The sequence below is a fragment of the Physeter macrocephalus genome, chromosome 14 (assembly GCF_002837175.3).
Source record: "Physeter macrocephalus isolate SW-GA chromosome 14, ASM283717v5, whole genome shotgun sequence".
Lineage (NCBI taxonomy): Eukaryota > Metazoa > Chordata > Mammalia > Artiodactyla > Physeteridae > Physeter > Physeter macrocephalus.
In genome coordinates this window covers 31084418-31094564 of record NC_041227.1, presented here as the reverse complement: position 1 = coordinate 31094564, position 10147 = coordinate 31084418, and positions in this window count along the sequence as shown.

Sequence of the window (10147 nt, the reverse complement as noted above, 5' to 3'; positions counted from 1 at the left end):
GAAAACTACAAATAGAACTACCATACGACCCCGCAATCCCACTACTGGGCATATACCCTGAGAAAACCATAATTCAAAAAGAGTCATGTACCAAAATGTTCATTGTAGCTCTATTTACAATAGCCAGGACATGGAAGCAACCTAAGTGTCCATCAACAGATGAATGGATAAAGAAGATGTGGCACATATATACAATGGAATATTGCTCAGCCATAAAAAGAAACGAAATTGAGTTATTTGTAGTGAGGTGGATGGACATGGAGTCTGTCATACAGAGTGATGTAAGTCAGAAGGAGAAAACCAAATACCTTATGCTAACACATATATATGGAATCTAAGAAAAAAAAGTCATGAAGAGCCTAGGGGTAGGACGTGAATAAAACCCAGACCTACTAGAGCATGGACTTGAGGATATGGGGAGGGGGAAAGGTAAGATGTTACAAAGTGAGAGAGTGGCATGGACATATATACACTACCAAACGTAGGGTGGAGAACTAGTGGGAAGCAGCTTCATGGCACAGGGAGATCAGATAGGTGGTTTGTGACCACCTAGAGGGGTGGGACAGGGAGGGTGGGAGAGAGGGAGATGCAAGAAGGAAGAGATATGGGAACATATGTATATGTATAACTGATTCACTTTGTTGTAAAGCAGAAACTATCACACCATTGTAAAGCAATTATTCTCCAATAAAGATCTTAAAAAAAAATAAAAAAAACACTGGCCTTAAGGAACACATTAGATCAGATTAGCTTAATAGATATATATGGGACAGTCCATCCAGAAACAGATGAATACACATTCTTTTTAAGTGCATGTGGATCATTCTCCAGGATAGATCACATGTTCGACCACAAAACAAGTCTCAATAAATTTAAGAAGAAAGAAATCATATCAAGCATCTTTTCCAACCATAACACTATGAGACTAAGAATCAGCTATGAGGGAAAAAAAGCTGCAAAAAACACAAACACATAAAGCCTAAATAGCATACTACTAAACAATCAAAGGGTCACTGAAGGTATCAAAGAGAAAATCAAAAAATACCTAGAGACAAAGGAAAATGGAAACACAATAACACAAAATCTATGGGACTCAGCAAAACAGTTCTAGAGGGAAGTTAAAACAATATGTCTATCTCAGGAAACAAGAAAAAAGTCTCAAATAACCCCAATCTAACCTTACACCTAAATGTATTAGAAAAATACATTTTTTTCTAATACAAAACCCAAAATTAGTAAAAGAAAATAAACCATAAAGATCAGAGCAGAAATAATTGAAATATAGGCTTAAAAAATAGAAAAAAATCAATGAAACTAAGAGCATGTTCTTTGAAAAAATAAACAAACTCAATAAACGTTTAGCCATACTCATCATGCAAAAAAGAGAGAGAGCCCAAATAATTAAAATTGGAAATGGAAGATAAGTTACAACTGATACCACAGAAATACAAAGGATCATAAGAGATTACTATGAACAATTATACACCAATAAAATGGACAATCCAGAAGAAATTGATAAATTCTTAGAAATGTACAATCTCCCAAAGCTGAATCAGGAAGAAATAGAAAATATGAACAGACCAACTATGAGTAATGAAATTGAATCAATGAAAAAAAAATAAGCTCCCAACAAACAAAATCTAGGACAAGGTGGGTTCATAGGTAAATTCTACCAAGCAAATATAAAAGAATTAACACCTATTTTTCTCAAAGTATTCCAAAAAAGCTGAAGAGGAAGAATTGCTTCCAAACTCATTCTATGAGGCCAGCATCAGCTTTATATTAAAACCAAAGACACCACACACAAGCACAAAAAATTATAGGCCAATATTTCTGATGAACATAGATGCCAAAATACTCAACAAATTATGAGCAAACTGAAGTCAACAATACATTAAAATGATCATACATCATGATTAAGTGGGATTATCCCAAGGATGCAAGGATGCTTCAATATCCATAAATCAATCAATATAATACACCCCATTAACAAACTGAAGAACAAAAATGATATGATCATCTCAATGGCTGCAGAAAAAATCTTTTGTCAAAACTCAGTATCTATTTATGATTAAAAACTCTCAACAAAGTGGGTATAGAGGGAAAATGTCTTAATATAATAAAGGCCATATATGACAAACCTACAACCAATATTCCTCTAAGATCAGACAAGACAAGGATGCCCACTCTCACCACTTCTATTTAACATAGTATTGGAAGTCCTTACCACAGCAATCAGACAAGGAATAGAAATCAAAGGAATCTGCATTGTAAAGGAAGAATTAAAACTGTCACTGTTTGCAGATAACATACTATATATAGAAAATCCTAAAGACACCACCAAAACACTATTAGAAGTAATAAATGAAATCAGTAAAGTTGTAAGATACAAAATTAATATACATAAATCTGTTACATATTTATGGACTAACAATGAACCAACAGAAAGAGAAATTAAAAAACAATCCCATTTACAATTGTATCAAAATGAATAAAATACTTAGAAATAAATCTAACCAAAGAGGTAAAAGACCTATACTAGGAAAACTATAAGAAATTGATACAAGAAATTGAAAACAACACAAAGCAATGGAAAGATATACCATGTTCATGAATTAGAAGAATTAATATCATTAAAATGACCATACTCCCCAAAGCAATCTATAGGTTTAATGCAATCCGTATGAAAATACCAATGATATTTTTCACAGTACTAGAACAAATAATTCTAAAATTTGTATAGAACCACAAAAGATCCAGAATAGCCAAAACAATCTTGAGAAAGAAGACCAAAGCTGGAGGTATCACACTCCCTGATTTTGAACTATACTACAAAACTATAGTCAACAAAACAATATGGTACTGACACAAAAACAGACACATAGATCAATGGAACCACATAGAGAGCTCAGAAATGAACACATGCTTATATGGGTAATTAACCTATGACAAAGGAAGCAAGAATATACAATAGGCAAAAGCCAGCCTCTTCAATAAGTGTGCTGGGATTTCTGGACAGTTACATACAAAAGAATCAAACTGGGCTACTTTCTCAGACCATATACAAGAATAAACTCAAAATGGATTAAAGACTTAAATATAATATGTGAAACCATAAATCTCCTAGAAGAAAACTTAGGCAATATGGTCTTTGACATCAGTCTTAGCAATATTTTTTTTGGATATGTCTCCTCAGTCAAGAAAAGCAAAAGCAAAAGTAAACAAATGGAATTACATCAAACTAAAATTACATCAAACTTTGCACAGTGAAGGAAACTATCAACGAAATGAAAAGTCATCCTACTGAATGGGAGGAGATATTTGCAATTGATATATCCAGTAAGGGGTTAATATCCAAAATATACAAAGAACTCATAAAACTCAATACAAAAAACACCAAGCAACCCAATTTAAAAAAATAGGCAGAAGATATGAATAGTCATTTTTTTCAATGAAGACATACAGATGACCAACAGACACATGAAAAGATGGTCAACATTATTAATCATCAGAGAAATGTAAATCAAAACCCCAATGAGATATCACCTCACGTCTGTCAGAATAGCTATCATCAAAAAGACAACAAGTGTAGGTGAGAATGTGGAGAAAAGGGAACATCTGTGTACTGTTGGTGGACATGTAAATTGGTACAGCCACAATGAAAAACAATATGGATGTTCCTCAAAAAATTAAAAGTACAGTGACCATACAATCCAGCAATTCTACTTCTGGGTATTTTCCCAAAGGAAAATAAATAAAAACACTAATTTAAAAAGATATATGCACCCTTATGCTCATTATTTACAACATCATTTGTAACATTATTTACAATAGCCAAGATATTGAAGCAACCTAAGAGTCCATCGATAGATGGTTGGAAAAGAAAGATGTGGTACATATGTACAATGGAATATTACTCAGCCATAAAAAGGAATGAAATCTTGCCATTTGCAACAACATGGATGGACCTAGAGGGCATTATGCTAAGTGAAATAAGTCAGACAGAGAAAGACAAAGACCATTTACTTTCACTTATATATGGAACCTAAAAAACAAAACAAACAAGAAAAGATAACAAAAAAGAAACAGATGCATAGATACAGAGAACAAACTAGTGGCTGCCAAATGGGTGGTGGGGCATGAATGAAATAGGTGAGGGAAATTAAGAGGTACAAACTCCCAGTTCTAAAATAAATAAAAATTGGGATATAACATACAGCATAGGGAATATAGTCAATAATCTTGTAATAACTTTGTATGGTGAGAGATGGTAACTACACTTATTATGGTGATTATTTTGTAATGTACAGAAATATCAAATCACTATGTTGTGCACCTAAAACTAATAAAATATTGTAATTCAATTATTTTTAAATAAAAATAAGAAAAAAGAGCAGATATTCTCCACAACAAACCCTCAAATGTGAGATACAAATTTTTATTGTTGAATGAAAAATAATGGCAGCTGGAGAGTAGAAACAGCAGCTTTCAGAGTTCTACTTGGACTTCTCAACTCCTTCCCTCCTGTGTGAAGGGAGTTTTGTTATGTACACGTTCTCACACCCTTGACAGGAAAATTCAGGCTAAGCAATAAAGATCTATTTTTATAATTGGAGCATCACATCTCTTTTGCTGTGTTTGGACTAAACTGAAGATTTCTTCAAATTAATAATTACCTTATTTTCATGTCCATTCGAATCCAACTGTAGTCTGAGAACAAAAAGTAAATGAATGTCAGTGTGGTTGGTAGAATCAAATCTCATGTCAGAGAGAACAAATGACTACTCTAATTACTTCCTGGTGGGCAGGCATTTGCCCCTACAGTTGAACCTGAACCCAACTTCATGCTACTCTCTTCTTTCACCATCTCGAATTATAATAGAGTCATTTTACTGCAGAGTCAGTTCAACTGTTCCCTTCTTGCCCAGTTCATAAGACAATGTGTGAGGTTTCCTAGCTTTGGACACACAGGTTTCATTTGGGAAGAAAGGGTTTAGCAGGTACCCCAATGCTCTAGAGAAAGCTTAGGAGTAAATGTGGAACAACACCACTTCTGAGATGAAGGGGAGGGGAGTAGGATGCAGATTGAGGTCTGTGACTTAAGAAATGAAAGAGTCACTGAGTAGCAGCACACACAAGACACACACCACATACAGAGAGCAGTCTCATCTGTAACTTCAAGGCTCACATCTTCCATTACAGCATGACAGAAATAAAACAAGGCTTCTTCCTTATGGCATGGGGAGTTATCACCCAGGCCAAAGGCCCATCTGGGAGGAGAATGGAGCACATTTACAGTGGAGTCCATGGGGCATACACTCACTTTCTAGCAAGACTTTTTTAAAAGCCACAAATTATTGATAATGTAAAAAAGCAAATCATCATTGAATCTTTCCTTCATCATCACCTATTCTTCACAGCCACTTGGGTTATCATTTTCAATTAAAAAATTATTACATATGCACAGAAAGTAACAAAATATAGAAAATATAAATTCTATTAAAATTATTTTAAGATCTATGGTATATTTTTGGAGCTTACATTATAATAATTTAGAATTTCTAAGAAGAAATCATTCTTTGCATTATATTCTTTCATTCATTCATGCAGGGAATTCAGTTTGGATTTATAAAATCATTCAAGCAATTTTCAAGATGGATTAGATTCAAAATATTAAACATGATGAGAATGGAGACTTAATGCATTGAGTAAGAACCAGGATATTAACAATGGATATGGAGAGAGACTATGAGGGCATAAAGGCTAAAATAATAGGAAATTATATGTGTCTGGAGATGGGTTAAATAAAACATTAGGATTTACTGTCCAGATATGCTCTTATTGCTTTTATGTCTCCTATAAAAGGAACTTCCCAAATCCATAAGTTTCTTTGGATACTTCCCAGCTAAACACCAATGGGCCATAGCAAAAAGCCTCCAGTGCAAGGGACCTCAAATATTTTTCATCAGGACACACATGAAATACAATCAAGACAGAATTTTCCAGGAAGTGACATTGATAAGATGAGATGAGAGAGGAGTAAAAGTCATAGTCCAATAGCTGGTCTCCAATCTCTTTCTTCCTTTACCCCACATCATAAACCTGGTGGGATGTCACAGCCAAGTGATTTTGTCTTTGTGAATCAGACCCAGGGGATGGCATGTCAGGTCAGGACCATTATCATCATGCTCAAAAACACTCTCACTTCCAAATATACGTGGGACAAACTGAAGCTGCTGGATACTTTTTCAACCATCCAGGTGCTACCATCTAAGATAAACACATTAGATATTCAGATGATAGAGGAGGAAAATGTTAAACCACAACATCAAAAAACAATAAAATATTCTATCAACTTTGGCTTGAGAAAAAGTATTATGTACATGGTCCAGAGCAGTCATAGAGACAGGTAGACACTTGACAAAGCAAAATCAATGCTGATACATATGTGAAGCAAACTTGACGATTTGGGTGGTCTTTAAGAATTTTTCCCTTTGGAAACAGAGCTTCTTATTCTTTGGTCTATGGCATAGCATATGGAACCAAGGATGAGAGTTTAGACCTGAGGTCTGTTCTATTTTTGTTTCTGTTACCTGTGCTTTTGAGGGTCATAGCCAAGAAATCTTTGCCCAGACCAATGTCAAGAAGCTATTTCTTTATGTTCTCTTCTAGTAGTTTTATAGTCTCTGGTTTTAAATCTTTAATCCATTTTGAGTTGATTTTTGCATCTGGTGTGAGATAAAGAGTCCCTTTCATTTTTCTGCATGTGAGTATCCATGTTTCCCAACACCATTTATTGAAGAGAATATCTTTACCTCACTGTGTGTTCGGGGCACATATGTGGAGGATAAATTGAATATAAATGTGTAAACTTATTTCTGGACTCTTTACACTATTCCATTGGTCTATAGGTCTGTTTATATGCCAATACCATACTGTTTTGATTAGTATAGATTTGTAGCATATTTTAAAATCAAGTAGTGTTATGCCTCTGGCTTTGTTCTTCTTGCTCAAGATTGCTTTGGCTATTTTGATTCCATATGAATCTTAAGATTATTTTTCTATTTCTGTGAAGAATACCATTAGAATTTTGATAGGAATTACATTGAATCTGTGCACAGCTTTGTGTGGTGTGGACATTTTAACAATATTACTTCTTCTAATCCATGATACAGGACATCCTTCCATTCATTTGTGCCTTCTTCAATTTCTTTTATCCATGTTCATAGTTTTCAGTGTACAAATATTTTACTTATTTGATTAAAGCTATTTTTAAGTATTTTTTATGATACTGTAAATAGGATTTTCTTAATTTCTTTTTTGGGCAGTTAATTATTAGTGTATAGAAACACAACTGATTTTTAACATTTTTTTTGTATGTTGATTTTGTATACTACATATTTATTAAATGGTTTCACTGGTGAATTCTGTTAAACATTTAAAGAATTAACATTGATCCTTCTCAAACTCTTCCAAAAAATTGAAAAGGATGGAACACTTCAAAACTCACTTAATGAGGCCAGAATTACCCTCATATCAAGCCAAAGATACTACAAGAAATGAAAATTAAAGACCAATATCATTGATGAACATCGATGCAAAGATCCTTAACAGAGTAATAGCAAACTGAATTTAACAGAACCTTAAAAGGATCACATGACATGATCAAGTAGAATTTATTCCTGGGATGCAAGAATGGGTCAACATACACAAATCAATAAATGTGATACATTACTTTAACAGAATAAAGGATAAAAATTATATGTTCATATCAATAGATGCAGAGAAAGCATTTGACAAAATTTAACATCTTTTATGATAAAGAATCTCAACAGATTAGGTACAAAAGAAATGGTTCCAACATAATAAAGGCCATACATGACAAGCCCACAGTTAACATCATACTCAATGGTGAAAAGCTGAAAGATTTTGAAAACTGTTTCTAAAATCAGGAAAAAGATAAGAGTGCCTGCTGTCACCACTTCTATTTTATTCAATTCCTAGCAAAAGTAATCAGGCAAGAAAAAGAAATACAAGGCATCCAAGTCAGAAAGGAAGAAGTAACTTGCCTTTGTTTGCAAATGACATAATCTTATATATAGAAAACCCTAAAAACAACACCAAAAATCTATTAAACCAATAAATGAATTCCATAAAATTGCAGCACATAAAATCAACGTTCCTACTTTTTAAATGACCAGTAGGAACCACAACTGATAGCATGGATAACATTCTCTTGAGAGAGACAAGAGATAGAATAAATACCAAATTATATTTCCTGTGTATGTTTTAGGAGGGAAGACGTGGAACTGTTATAGGCTGAAGACTATAGGGTGACTAATGAGCATTAAGGAGAGGCAGTATACCAAAATAATTAAGCACTGAAGCTCTGCAACCAGGAAAAACAGCACTCAAATTCTGCTTTTACCAATAGACAACACAGATTTACTGTATAACACTGAGAACTATATTCAATATCTTGTAATAACATAATGGAAAAGAATCTGAAAAAAGAATATATCTATATATATCTGAATCACTTGGCTGTACACCTGAAACTAACACAATATTGTAAATCAACTATACTTCAACTAAGAAGAAACCAAGGCTGAGGGAATCTAAGTTGAGCTGGGGTCTAGCCAGGTGTGTATGCCTCTGGCCCCAACTCTTTTGTGTACGTGAAATATTTCAAATGTACCGAGAAGCAGAATCTGAATCACTTGGCTGTACACCTGAAACTAACACAATATTGTAAATCAACTATCCTTTTTTTAAAAATTCAGATTTTACCACTTAATAGCTGTCTTTGGGCAAATTACTTCATCTCTGATATGAACTTGCCCAACACCTAGCATATGGTAGGCTCTCAACAAATATTTAAGAAATTGACCTTAACAAAAAATAGTTGTGCCTTTCCCTGTCTTCCAAAAAATTCAGTTAGTTTCTCCCCTTAGATAGGAAAATTGGAGGCTTCTATGGAAATTAAAATATTATTGACAAAAATTTTAAATTTTGCCATTAATTATGGCAAAATCACTTTATGATGAATAAAGATGTACCATGAAAATGTCAGACATCTAAGAGGAAGAGAAAAATAAAAGTATAAAGAAGAGATATGAAAAGTAAGCTTCATTCATTTCAAATTTTTCCTAGAACCTGCCTGTTATCACATAAGCCCCACCAAGCATCCAGTAAAAACTTGGTCCAGGAGGACTCAGGCAAGATGGCGGAAGAGTAAGACGTGGAGATCACCTTCCTCCTCACAGATACATCAGAAATACAGCTACACGTGGAACTTCTCCTATAAAACACCCAGCAAATGCTGGCAGAAGACCTCAGACCTCACAAAAGGCAAGAAACTCCCCACGTACCTGGGTATGGCAAAAGAAAAAAGAATAAAAGAAGACAAAGAATAGGGATGGAACCTGCACCAGTGGGAGGGAGCCGTGAAGGAGGAAAGGTTCCCACACACTAGAAGCCCCTTCGCGGGCAGAGACTGCGGGTGGCGGAGGGGGAAGGTTCGGAGCCGCGGAGGAGAGCGCAGCAGTGTGGTGCGGAAGGCAAAGCGGAGAGATTCCCGCACAGAGGATCGGTGCCGACTGGCACTCACCAGGCCGAGAGGCTTGTCTGCTCACCCGCCGAGGTGGGCGGGGGCTGAGAGCTGAACCTCGGGCTTCGGTCGGATCCCAGGGAGAGGACTGGGGTTGGCGGCGTGAACACAGCCTGAAGGGGCTAGCGCACCACGGCTAGCCGGGAGGGAGTCCGGTTGAACTCTGGAGCTGCCGAAGAGGCAAGAGACCTTTTCTTCCCTCTTTGCTTCCTGGTGCGCAAGGAGAGGGGTTTAAGGGCACCACGTAAAGGAGCTCCAGAAACGGGCGCGAGCCGCGGCTGTCGGCGCAGACGGCAGAGATGGGCGTGGGACGCTAGGGTTGCTGCTGCTACCACCAAGAGGCCTGTGTGCGAGCACAGGTCACTCTCCACACTGCCCCTCCCGGGAGCTTGTGCAGCCCTCCACTGCCGGGGTCCCAGGATCCAGGGTCAGATTCCCCAGGAGAATGCGCGGCACGCCTCAGGCCGGTGCGGCGTCACGCTGGCCCCTGCTGCCGCAGGCTCACACCGCATCCGTGCCCCTCCCTCCCCCCGGCCT